The sequence below is a fragment of the Aegilops tauschii genome, chromosome 6, assembly GCF_002575655.3.
Source record: "Aegilops tauschii subsp. strangulata cultivar AL8/78 chromosome 6, Aet v6.0, whole genome shotgun sequence".
NCBI lineage: Eukaryota > Viridiplantae > Streptophyta > Magnoliopsida > Poales > Poaceae > Aegilops > Aegilops tauschii.
Window position 1 is genome coordinate 114,902,632 of NC_053040.3, and position 12,801 is coordinate 114,915,432.

Sequence of the window (12,801 nt, forward strand, 5' to 3'; positions counted from 1 at the left end):
GTGCTTCTTCAACCTCTGGTCTTCTTGCTCTAGCCGCCCAAAGCAGCGCCGGTCGTGCCGCATGCTCCTGCCTCCCGTGGCCGGCTGTGCTGCTGCGGAGGCCTCACCGCCCCCTACTATTCCCACCGCTGGCCAGGCCCTGCGGCGACGGCAGCCTCATACCGCAGCCGAACCAGTGAACCCTCGTACTCCTCTCCGCACGAGCTTCCACTGCCGCGTCTTCCCCGGCTCCCCGTCGTCCCCTTCCTAGGCCTCGCCGTCGTCCACCGCCCTGGTGCTCTCGGCGCGGCGTGGTCAACGTGGTCAAGGAACGACTTCCATCGGACGTGGACTGTACATGGAGAGGCTGACAGCTGGGTCCACGGCCGCAGCAAGGAAGTGCCTCCTTATTACGCGGAAAATAATGATTCCTCCACCTGACAGCTGGGACCCACCGGACGGGCCACTGTATTTCGTGAAAAAACGTTTCCCCCTGACTGCTGGGACCCACCAGCTACATCTTCGCACGCAAGGAAGTGCGTCCGGGCAAAAAAAACGATTCGCCCCCTGACGGCTGGGACCCACCAGCTACATCTTCGCAGGCAAGGAAGTGCCTGACAGTCGGGACCCACCTGGTCGAAGCGTACGTAGCATTGTCATTCTGGTCACGAACATGTACGTACATATATACTGGTGGATATAGAGGCGCGCACGTGTCGTAGTAGAGGCGCGCACGTAGCATGTACACGTACATACAGCGGCCAGTGTGCAAGAAAGAAAATACGGCCACATATGTACATACGGGCAGGGTCTCGAACGCCTACTCGCGCATACGTACGGCCAGGGCTCGTGTACATGGCTGGGTCGGAATGGAGAAACGGCGTCATCGTCGTGTTCATGGGGAGCCAACCGGCTGGGTCGGAACGGAATGCGTCGTCGTGTTCATCGGGAGGGCTTGGACGGAACAGCCGATGGAAACGAGGCCTGGCGTACCGCAGAACGGAGGAAACGACCTTGTGTTCGACCGGCCATGTTTGAAACGGGATCCTGTTCATCGGGAGGGGTCTGGCGTACCGCAAAACGGAGTAAACGGACCTCCTACAATCGAAACAGGGTCCTGTTGATCGGGAGGGGTGTGGCCTACCGCAAAACGGAGGAAATGGACTTGTGTTGGAGCGCTACGGTCGAAACGGGGGTCCTGTTCATCGGGAGGGGTGTGGCGTACCGCAAAACGGGACTCCACAGGACACTGTTCATCTCCGCCGTCGACCCCCCTCCCGCCTCCACGGGCTACTGTTCATCCACCGTCGACCTCCTCCAGCCTCCACCTGCGACTGTTCATCCACGGGCTCCTGTTCATCCAGCCTCCACCACACGCTACTCCACCGGCTAGTGTTCAACCAGCCCTCTCCACGGGCTCCTGTTCAACCACCCCTTCACGGGCTACTGTTCATCCAGCCCTCCACGGGGTGGTCCTGTTCATCCTGCCCTCCACAGGGTCCTGTTCATCCAGCCCCAACCGGCTCGATCGATCGGGGTCCTGTTCATCCAGAGGCAACGCCACGGGGTCCTGTTCATCCACCCCCACCGGGAACTGTTCATCCAACCCCCCCCCAGCAACGCTCACTGTTCATCCAGAGGCAGCATCGATCAGCTTTAGTTAGCAGCAGTAGCGAAGGAATCGCTCGATCGGGTTCAGTTAACAGCCATCAATCGATCGCTCGGGTTCAGTAACGCGTAGCCTGTAGTGCAATCGCTCGGGTTCAGTTAGAGCCCAACGCCTCGCTCGGGTTCAGTTAGAGCCAACGCCTCGCACACACACGCGTACGTGTACGAGAGAAACGCGCATCGGTCGGCCCCCGACCTCCCACCATAACCGGGAACTCCCCGAAATTTTCCTCGCCCTCGCTTCTACCACGGTTTTTTCCGTCATGGACGGCCCAAAGAATGTCATGCAGCTGCGTCTCCGGCCCGCCCAGGACGAAAAGCCCATTTTCTGTCATGATTTTTTGTCATAGAAGTAGGAGCCCACCACATCTATGATGATACCGGGTTTTGTCACAATTATCGTCATAGAAGTGTCATATGTATGACAGAAAAAAAATTCGTTCGGCCCAAAATGTCACGGATGTGTCTTTTTTTGTAGTGATTGCAGCCCCCGGCGGAGCTCCAACGCAGCATCGACGGCTCCGGCGAAGCTCCATTGCAGCCCCGGAGGAGCTCCAGTGCAGCACCGCCGGCTCCAGTGAAGCTTTAATGCAGCTCCGGCGAAGCTCCAACACAACACCGGCACGTCCGACAAAGCTCCATTGCAACTCCGGCGGGGTTTCATTGCAGCACCGACTATGTTTTCGGCGGACCCGCATTGCTCCATTGTAACTCCGGCGAGGCTTCACTGCAACTCCGGTTGAGCTGCTGCTGCTGCTGCTGGGCGTCGTTCTCCCCTCCGTCCATGGCTGCTGCTGGTCCTGGTCATGTGCACCCCATTAGCTACAACAGCTCATCTCCTTTGCTGCTACAAAACAGGAGATTAGATTAGAGAGAGAAAAGAGATGAGGAGAGCGAGAGGGGAGGGGGAGGGGATGAACTCACCGAATGAGTAGTAGGACAGGAGGGCGAGCCCCATGGCCGCCGGTGCCGTTCGTGGTGGTGGTGCTTCCTCACCGAACTCACCCCTGCACCTCTCCTCTGCTGCTATAAAAGAAGAGATAGGGATTAGAGAGAGGAAGAGAGATACAAAGAGAAACAGGAGGAGGGACTCACCGGTGGCCGCCGGAGCTGGAGGCGACGCCCGATACCCTAGCCGACGCCGGGTGACCTCCTGCTGCTGATGTTGCTGCTGCGACGTCTGATGTCACGACGGCGATGGGGTGCTGCGACGAAGCACGCGGCAGCGACGTTGGCTGCTGCGACACAGCTGGTGCGACCGAGATACAGCATGCGGTGGTCGCCGCCGTTCATCCCAGGGTTCGTAGCAGTTGTGCTGTGGGTGGGCGGGGTGTCGAGTGGATATGGGAAGGGGAAAGGGGAAAGAGACGAGTGGAGGAGGAGATGTGCGTGCGGGAAGATAAGACTAGACCTGGACGTGAACGGTGACGTGTCCACAGGGACACGTGTTCATCAGAGGACGCGACTTACATTCCCATGTTTTCATCCGGCTGAAAATAAACGTTTTCCTATTGATAACCATAAAAAATCCAGCCATGTTGGCTATTCAAGAGTTGAATAATATAATACGGTATGAAAACCTCAATCATTCAATATCATCATGAAAATCTAGCCAAGTTGGGCTATTATCATATACTGGCGGCTTAGAGTCTGCCATCCTGGCGGGTTGCAAAGACCCGAAGATGCTTCAAATATGAGACATAATTAGGGCATCTTGGCCCGATGTGTAAAAACCATATGGCAAAAAAGAAATCGTATAAATAAAAGAAAGCAAAAAACTCGAGGCTTTTGAAGGCCGCCAAGCCAAAGTGTCTTCTTCGATGAAACTAGCCTGAGCCACTGGAAGATACGTGCTTTCCGTGAGCCTGACTCACAGTACCCAATCGACATTTGAACCCAGATAAAGTCAGGTCTTGCTTTATAGACTTATCAGGAGTACGCGGGGTCAGAGTAACAGCATACATCACGGGCCGATTTATCCAAGTTTCAAGGAAGGCGGCTTATGAAGCCTGGATCTATCCTGACTATCTGTAAGTCGTGCTCTCACATGACAAACCGGCGTTTTAACCTTAACAAGCTCAGATCTTGGTCAAATACGCCGTAAAGACTGATCGTTAAGAGTTCGGCGGGTCAATCAGGATTACCTGATGGAGTTGAAGCAGCTGGCTACAGGTAGGATGACCCAGAAAGGTTATGTTCTCTTTGGTCGAATACGCCTATGTTTGAACAAACCTAGTCAAGAGGGTAGTAACACTATGTTCTCTTTGGTCGAATATGCCTATGTTTGAACAGGAAGCCCCCAAGTGACGTACTGACAAATTGTGCTCGTCGGGGACCTATGTTTGAGCTGTGTTGTGCAACAAACTCTCTTTGGTCCTTGTAATTTTTCCTGAGAACTCGAACTTGCGAGAGATGGATATTCTTCTTGAGCCGGAGTTTTAAACCGGATTTGAGAGCTTCAGAGCTTTGTGGGAGACAGATTTCCCTTGAGCCGGGTTGTGAACCGGATATTAAGAGTTTCAGCACTTTGTAGGAGACAGATTTCCCTTGAACCGGAACCTTCATTTTGAGCCGGAAACTTCTTATGGCCCTTAAGTTTTCATTGATATAGCAGTAATCTCCAGGGCCGGGTTATTTTCCCTCCAATGACCCGGAGTTCTTGAATTTTGCTGAAACTGGCCAATTCTGTCGAGTCATGTCATTGTAGCCCCCGAGTCTCAAGACGACTCGAGGAGTTGGCTTGAGATTCTTCGTACTTGGCCGTGATATAAACCGGCATATAGTTGAACAGCAGAAAGCTGGAATTTATGTAAACCAGAAGCTTGAAGTGAGTTGATGATCCTCGCAATACTTGTTGTATACTCCCGGTATGAGTCATTCAAAAAAAACTCCCTGACATGAAGGTCACCTTTGCAGTAGACAATTTGTCCATGGTGAAGCTGAAGTTAATCACTGACAAGTCGGCCGCGGGAGCAGGTGGATAAGTCGGCCGCGGCGTTGTAAGCCAGTGCGGATGGGCGAGTCAATCGCAGGCGCGGTCAACCACGCGGACGGGCGAGTCAGCCACGTCGTGTTGATGTAAATTGGGTCGCAGAGGCGACGACTTGTACAAATATTCGTTGAGCATCATGGCACGGTCAGTGCTAGCGCATGATAATGGTGACGCGAGCTATATATCCATGACACGATCATCGCTCTTGCAATGAATAATTGTCCTGCATCCAAAAAATATCACAAGCCAGAGTACTTGTTTTTTTAAGAATAAAAAATGTATCAATAAAAGTTGACCGGATGGATTTCACCTGATTTGTCTGGATGATAGATGACCCGTATATTACGTCTACGTATATCCTCCAGTAATTTCAGTGGCAATTGAGCCACTCTCTTAAGACCGCGGCGAAGATGGCGGCTTAGAATAAGTCTGACTGGGCGTAACTTAGCACAAGGTCGCAGCAGTGACAGCCGTGGTCGGCAGCTTGAAGTGCGCCCGTAGCAGCACCTGGACCCAGGCGCCTCAGAACGGACCCTCCGGGTGTTATTGTTGTTGTTTGCAATCCCTTGTTGCTTTCATGCAGAACTCCTGGCTTGGGTGGATCTTGCATCAGGTTTTTTGGGACTTGTGTAGCGGCATATAACATTTTTATCTTGGACTGCTCCTGGGCTCTCCTCCGAGGGGCCTTGCCATTGAACATATGACTATGAAGGTCCAAATCATCAGAACTCCGCCCGGGTGTTGAGTGCTATGAGTCCTGTCGTGGGTATGTACTGCACCCGCATGTCTACTTTGCACCGGTAGTGTCGTTTGGGGCATGTTGTATGTTCAGACTGAATTAATCTCATCAGGTGATTTTGAGTATGCTGCTTGATGTACCAGTGCAGGGTTTCAAACGCCTCAAGTCTGAAACTTGTACCCAGCAACGATAATTTCCGGTTAGAGGAAAAACGGGTTTGGTGATTTGTGACTTTGACAGCCATGGGAGCAGCGGGCGTGGGCCTGGCACATCGGGTAGCTCATGTTGGAAATATGAGCAATTTACCAAATGATTTTTAACAGAAATACTAGATAAAGCATGACTAATATAGCCGCGATAAAGCAAGTCATGCAATCTGACGGAGAGAAAGTAAATAGCATCTCCATATATGAACTTTAACTAAACACATCTAGAACAGACACTAGATGAAGTTGCATATATGAAGTAGAACCTATCATATGTAGGGCAGAAACGAGAGCAAAGAACTGTGTCATGACATCTAACAGAAAGAGCAAGAACACGTATGGGACAGCAGCAGCAGAAGCACTGGACTTGGGGTCGACATCCTCTCCAGCCATGTCGTTGCTGAGGTAGTCAACGTCGGGGAAGAAGTCGTCGTCGGGGAAGTAGTCGTCGGAGTCCGTGATGAAGAAGCCAGTAGTCGTGCAGAGTGCTCCCCAAAAACCTTATCACCCTTCTCCCGTACAGGACTCAAAAGGTGTGGTTCCGGAGGCCTACTGTCCCGACCTGCGGTGCACGCCGCAAGCCGGGATGGGGAAGAACGTAGCAGCAGCGCAGTGCTCGAAACTTTGTGGCGAGAGGAAGAGGAGCTTCTAGTGTGTCTCTCTGGAGAGGAGCGACCTCTATTATATAGGCACAAGAGAAGGACGCGAACAGGCTGCGGCAGGAGGTGAAGCAACGGAGGGAGACGAAACGAACAGGCAGCGGCCGAAGAGGCATGCCGTTCGAATTCAGTGTCCACTACAGAAAATGTTTCAGCTCCCGCGTGACCTTTCGTATACCCGTCGTGCGTGGCAAAAATTTAGACATCGGCTCAGCTCATTCCCGCAACCCGCGGCGCGGCGCGTCGTGACGAGGCGGGCGGCGGAGGAGGAGCGCGCGTGGATGTCCCTCTTGTTCTCATGCTCATACAAGTGGGGAAAGAACCTCCCTTATGAAGAGGTCCAACTCCCTCTAAACTTGCAATGTGGGACTAAACTTTTGTTCCACCTCTTGCCTTGCACGAATGGGTTGCGTGGGCCTCTAGGATTTATTAGGAATTTCTGAAACTGCTATTGGGCTAGGCCCAAAATAGACAAAATTCCAGCAGCTCACGCCGCTGGTGGAGGCGAAGACAAGGCGGCGGCCTGACGGCGGCAGGTTCTGGCGCGAGGCCACGGGCGGGTTGAGACTGAGAACCATGGCAGAGGTGCCGGCTCACTGGTGGTAGCCCACAGCATGACGAGGCCAACAGGCGGCTTGATGCAACAGTGAGGGTGCAGCTGCGAGTGACACCATGGTGGCAGCGACAGCGAAAGACGGCTGACTTGAGGTATACAGCCCGGAGGCGGCTCGCAGACGAAGGCGAGGACGCATTGGCGGGTCAACGGTAGAGGCAGAAAAGGCGCTCCATAGCAGAGGCAGAACCATAACAGTGGCCTTTCCACGGCGGAGACCACGGCAGCGACTCCGGCGAGTTATGCATGACAGCGACAGCGGCTTGAGGCGAGCGATGCGGCAACCCGGCGGACGGCTCAGTGGAGGAGTGACGCGAAGATGGTGGCGGTTTGCGGTAGAGGCCGGCCGGCCAGGCGCGTCTGGTCCGGGGTGCAGCCATGGCCACAACGTCGACACAGGGCGGCTCGGAAGCTCGGTCCGAGGGAGACATCTGCTTCCGAGTCGTGGCCGGTTCACTAAATCCACGTCTGTGTTCCCTTCTGGGTAGTGGCCTTTTCTTTTCTTTGACTTTTCTTCCATCTTGTAAAAGAACAAATGACAAATGAATCGGTGTCCTCTTTATTGATTGAAGCCTGCTATTTATACAACCCCAAAGGGCATGAACGAACAGACATCTGTTCAAACAGACATCTGATCGCATAAGACACGATGTTTTACAACAGCAACCGCCGTCGTCGGTTGGTGATTAGGCAGGGATTAAAGCCATAATTAATTAATATAATTAATTCTCAACACTCCCCCTAATCACTGCCTATTCTTGTTATCATAATTTTTCTTGCTTAAAGTCTCCTCCAAAAACCCAGCGGGGAAAATATGAGGAGATACATGTAATATGCCATCAAAAACTCCTTCCAAAAACCCAGTGGGAAAATCTCTACCTAATAATAAAGCACGTAGGGTTTCTGCCCGTCCGTCACGCCAATTTGCAAAAAAGCCCCTGCATTTTCATGAAACCAACCCGCAGTCCAGATTTAAGTCACACCGAACCGTTATTTTACAGTTTTTCAAAAAAAACTGACTTTTTAGGTATTCCATCAGCGGATCATATTTAAGTCAAACAAATGCTTTTCTAAACCATCCATATCTTTTAAACCGTAACACTGATTTAAACATGTTATATATGAAATTTGATTAGAAAAATATGTAGAATATGAATATAAGATTATTTAAACCTGTTAAGTATTTATAAATATTATTTTGGAAGATATTTAATTCAAACAAATGGTTTTCTAAATTATATGTATCTTTTAAACCGTAACTCCGATTTTAATATGTTACATATGAAATTTAATTAGAAAAGTGTGTGAAATCTATATATGATGTTAATTTTACCTGTTAAATATTTTTTTGGAAGCAAACTTATAACTATAGCGCACGATCCATTTTTTCATACAGGCGGCGATCCGGGTTGCAAATAAACACCCACTATAATCATATAGGGAAAAGAAAACACCGAAAACTACACATGCATACCTCTGAATACGTCGCAGGGGAAAACACCAGATTTCTCATCGCGAGTGTGAGAGAAAGCGAGAGAGAGGGAGAGGGAGGAGAGAGGGAGAGAGAGACGTCTTAGGATTAACCATATTCTAACACGTTTTGGTTTGTGTGAACACTAAGGCCACCGCTGGCGAGGGTGAGAAGAAGGATAAGCGGCAACACAAATATGATGCGTCGCTAAAATAAAGGAGATGGACCTATTGTGGTCTTGAGTGATGGTTGTTCGGTTAAGAGTGTGTGTTGTATTTTTTTCTCCTGTTGCAATGGACGGGCTCTTTTGCTAGTAAGGAGAAAATTGACGTATCACAATGTTTGTATTACTATTGACTCATTAAAAACCTTCTATGAGAAACCATATAGGAAAAAACTCATAAAGGAAAAGAGTGCAATATCAATGATCCGAGGATCTCAAACAGGTTATCGTTCAGAAGCGCACTCCCCCTGAACCTTGCAAAAGTCATCTTGTACCATATGATTAACATCTTTCAGGAATGAAGAACTTGGTAAAGAATTTGTGAACATATCACAAAGATCGCATGTGATTTTGCTTCCCAAATATTTATCTTCCCACTTTTCAACTCATAAGGAAGAAAATAATTTTAGAGTAATATACTTTGTAATATTGCTCTTTATAACCTGTCTGCATCTATGTAATACAAACAACATTATCTTCATAGGTAACGGTGGGTGATTCCTATCAATCAAACCCGCCCGAACTTTCAACAAAGTTCATCATTGTGTGAAGACAAACATATTCAAATTTTGCTTCATACATTCAGCATGATTAGTGGATGCAGCCACTAAAGTTTTCTTCTCGACTTCCAGGAGAAGGCCATAACTCCATTCGAACAAACCAGTCTGTGATATGGGGTTATGGGGATATGATATATGCCCAGCATCACGATATCCAACCATGGTTATATATTGATTTTTCTCTCATAAAACAAACCAAGATTTTGGTGTCTAGAAGATATCCAAAAAAATATTCTTCACACCAACCCAATGCCTTTCCTTGTGTACGGGATTAAAATCGGAAAGTAGCACCTTGTGATTCTTATAGCAATTAGATAAAGACATTTGTTTGTCTGATCGCCTCGAAGAAGGAGTGATCCAGCATGTTTGTTTCTTCTCCCGTGGGACTTGATTCTTGTTTTTGTGCTTAACTCCTTTTCCTTCTTCTCCTTTCCGGTTCTTTGTTCTCCTGGAAAAACAATGGTTGTGTGCCGAACAAAATTGAAAAAGAAGAAAAACGCATCTCGTTGTCACCGATTTCTCTTTTTCTCGAGGCCAGTGATGTTTCTGAACACCAGTGTTTGAAGATAGCCGGAGATGTTTGATTCGATCTGCCGCCCCTTCCACGAGTGTGAGAGAAAGCGAGAGAGAGGGAGAGGAAGGAGATGAAGAAGCAGCGGCAGGGGGTAAAAGTGAAAACAAAGGACCCATGTCCCTGTTTATAAGGCAAGGGATGGATGGCATGCACGGGAATCGAGGAGGCCAAAAATGATTATGTGGCTGCACGGGCGCCTCGAATTTTGGAAGGTCCATTAAAGATAAAGATCTGTTGAGATATTCGGGGCTTCGTGGGAAGTTAATGCAAGATGACGCCATGGCGGGTTAACGAGATTCTGTGAGCTGACGTCATGGCGGGTTATGGCAAGTTCATGAAAATTGACGATGCAAGATTTTGCCAAGTCAAGCACTGAAGATTGATATGAAAAAGTTCAAATCAACTTGGGGCCTAATGTTGGGATATAACTATTGGGTATGACCCGCCTAGGAGGGGTCGGGTCATACCACTGGCGACTTAAAGAGGAAGATGGCGGATCATGAAGCAAGCCTATTGAAGGCCCAAGACCCAGAGGCAACTTGAGGCCCAAGAGGATGAACCGCCTATTGGAAATATGTCCTAGAGGCAATAATAAAATGGTTATTATTATATTTCCTTGTTCATGATAATTGTCTATTGTTCATGCTATAATTGTATTAACCGGAAACCATAATACATGTGTGAATACATAGACCACAACATGTCCCTAGTAAGCCTCTAGTTGACTAGCTCGTTGATCAATAGATGATTATGGTTTCCTGACCATGGACATTGGATGTCGTTGATAACGGGATCACATCATTAGGAGAATGATGTGATGGACAAGACCCAATCCTAAGCATAGCACAAGATCGTGTAGTTCGTTTGCTAGAGCTTTTCTAATGTCAAGTATCATTTCCTTCGACCATGAGATTGTGCAACTCCCGGATACCGTAGGAATGCTTTGCGTGTATCAAACGTCACAACGTAACTGGGTGACTATAAAGGTGCACTACAGGTATCTCCGAAAGTGTCTGTTGGGTTGGCACGAATCGAGACTGGGATTTGTCACTCCGTATGACGGAGAGGTATCTCTGGTCCCACTCGGTAATGCATCATCATAATGAGCTCAATGTGACTAAGGAGTTAGCCACGGGATCATGCGTTACGGAACGAGTAAAGAGACTTGCCGGTAACGAGATTGAACGAGGTATGGGGATACCGACGATCGAATCTCGGGCAAGTAACATACCGATGGACAAAGGGGATTGAATACGGGATTGATTGAATCCCCGACATCGTGGTTCATCCGATGAGATCATCGTGGAACATGTGGGAGCCAATATGGGTATCCAGATCCCGCTATTGGTTATTGGCCGGAGAGATGTCTCGGTCATGTCTACATGGTTCCCGAACCCTTAGGGTCTACACACTTAAGGTTCGGTGACGCTAGAGTTGTTATGGGAAATAGTATGTGGTTACCGAAGGTTTTTCGGAGTCCCGGATGTGACGAGGAACTTCGGAATGGTCCGGAGGTGAAGACCGATATATTGGACGAAGGGTATTGGAGTCCGGAATTGTTCTGGGAGTACCGGGTGACGACCAGCATGACCGAAAGGAGTTTCGGAGGCCCCGACAAGCGTTGGGGGGCCTTATGGGCCAAGGGGAGGGGGCACACCAGCCCACTAAGGGGCTGTGCACCCCTCCCACCCCATCTCACGTAACCTGGAGAGGTGGGGGTGCCTCCCCTAGGGCACCCACCCCTCCCGGCTTGGGGGGCAAGTTTCCTAGGGGTGGGGGCGCCCAAACCTATCTAGGGTTTCCCCTGTGGCCGTCGCCCCTCCCCTAGGGAGACCCTAGGGCGCCTCCTCCTCCCCCTTCCCCCTATATATAGTGAGGGAGAGAGAGGGCAGCCACACCCCCTTCCCCTGGCACAACCCCTCCCTCCTCCAACACCTCCTCCTCCTCCTCCATAGTGCTTGGCGAAGCCCTGCAGGAGAACCGCAAGCTCCACCACCACGCCATCGTGCTGCCAGAGCTCTCCCTCAACTTCTCCTCTCCCCTTGCTGGATCAAGAAGGAGGAGACGTCCCCGGGCTGTACGTGTGTTGAACGCGGAGGCGTCGTCCGTTCGGCGCTTGGATCGGATCTTCCGCGATTTGAATCGTCGCGAGTACGACTCCATTAACCGCGTTCTTGTAAGGCTTCTGGTTAGCGATCTTCAAGGGTTTGAAGATGCACTCCCTCTCTCTCGTTGCTAGTATCTCCTAAATTGATCTTGGTGACACGTAGGAAACTTTTGAATTATTACTACGTTCCCCAATAGTGGCATCATGAGCTAGGTCTATGCGTAGATTCTATGCACGAGTAGAACACAAAGTAGTTGTGGGCGATGATTTGGTCAACTTGCTTACCGTTAGTAGTCTTATCTTGATTCGACGGCATTGTGGGATGAAGCGGCCCGGACCGACCTTACACGTACGCTTACGTGAGACTGGTTCCACCGACCGACATGCACTTGACGCATAAGGTGCCTAGCGGGTGTCTGTCTCTCCCACTTTAGTCGGATTGGATTCGATGAAAAGGGTCCTTATGAAGGGTAAATAACAATTGGCATATCACCGTTGTGGCTTTTGCGTAGGTAAGAAACGTTCTTGCTAGAAACCCATAGCAGCCACGTAAAACATGAAACAACAATTAGAGGACATCTAACTTGTTTTTGTAGGGTATGCTATGTGATGTGATATGGCCAAAAGGATGTGATGAATGATATATGTGATGCGCGAGATTGATCATGTTCTTGTAATAGGAATCACGACTCGCATGTCGATGAGTATGACAACCGGCAGGAGCCATAGGAGTTGTCTTAATTTATTGTATGACTTGGGAGTCAATGTAAACGCCATGTAATTACTTTACTTTATTGCTAACCCTTAGCCATAGTAGTAGAAGTAATAGTTGGCAAGACAACTTCATGAAGACACGATGATGGAGATCATGGTGTCATGCCGGTGACGAAGGTGATCATGCCGCGCCTCGAAGATGGAGATCAAAGGCGCAAGATGATATTGGCCATATCATGTCACTTTATGATTTGCATGTGATGTTTGTCATATTTACATCTTATTTGCTTAGAACG